Here is a 1062-nt window from a genome sequence, read left to right as displayed (position 1 = left end):
GTCCCCCACGCCAGATGGCTCGCTCTGCAGGGCGGGCACCGTTCCCCCAACACTGTCTCCCCAGGGGTAGCTAACACAGACCAGGCCAAACACCGGGGCCCGCGTCTCCCCGGACACCACCTGCCCCTGGGGCTCAGCAGAGGCCTCTGTGAGGGGGCGGCCGCAGGGATGCCACGGGGACGGGGTGGGGGGCGGAGGGGTGGAGGAGAGCGAGGGAGAGACATGAGCTTTCCATTCAAGTGACCTCTTAGCGCCAGCCGCGTGCCTGGGCTGGGCAGAGCTAAACCGCCATCGGACGGGGGTCGTGCACTGAAAAGATGCCGGGTCCAGCCCTGGCCGGTGTGGCCCAGTGGATAGAGCGTCGGCCTGCGGGCTGAAGGGTCCCGGGTTCGATTCCGGTACCTGGGTTGTGGGCACATCCCCAGTAGGGGGCGTGCAGGAGGCAGCTGATCCATGTTTCTCTCTCATCGATGTTTCTAACTCTCTCCCTCCCGCTTCCTCTCTGTAAAAAATCAATAAAATATGGGGGCGCGGGGTGACTCAAGGGGTCCCAGGTTCTCAGTGAGCTGATGAGGCAGCCGACGAGCCACCACCGTCTCCCAGAATTTGAAGGTCGTGAGGTGGTCGCTGGGAGGACACAGGCCCACGGGCCCCGTCCACGCGGACCATCAGAAGCTATGCCAAGAGCTGACGCAGAACCACAGAGAGCCAGCGGCCATGGGCAGCCTCACCTGGGACCTCGTTTGCCAGGCAGGTGCCCAGGCCCCGCCCCAGACCTGCCCATCAGGACCTGCAGGTCCACAAGTTACTGGGACCCTGGACAGCCGGTCCCGGGGCAGCCTGCACCCCCTGCACTCCCTGCGCCCCCTGAGGCAGGGCCCTGGCATAGATGCTTCACATGGGGCGGGGACGGCTCCTCCCTGGAGCAGGAACTGCCTGGGGCTCCGCTCTGGGCGCCCAGCTGGGAGGAAGCGGCACCGGCTTTCCTAGGCAGCTGTCTGGTCAGAGCTCTTGAAACCCGAGTGGTACGGACCCGAGTGGCTGCCCCAGCAGGAGATCCAG

Source organism: Myotis davidii, unplaced genomic scaffold (genome assembly GCF_000327345.1).
Source record: "Myotis davidii unplaced genomic scaffold, ASM32734v1 scaffold538, whole genome shotgun sequence".
NCBI classification, from domain to species: Eukaryota; Metazoa; Chordata; class Mammalia; order Chiroptera; family Vespertilionidae; genus Myotis; species Myotis davidii.
This window is presented reverse-complemented; position numbering follows the sequence as displayed.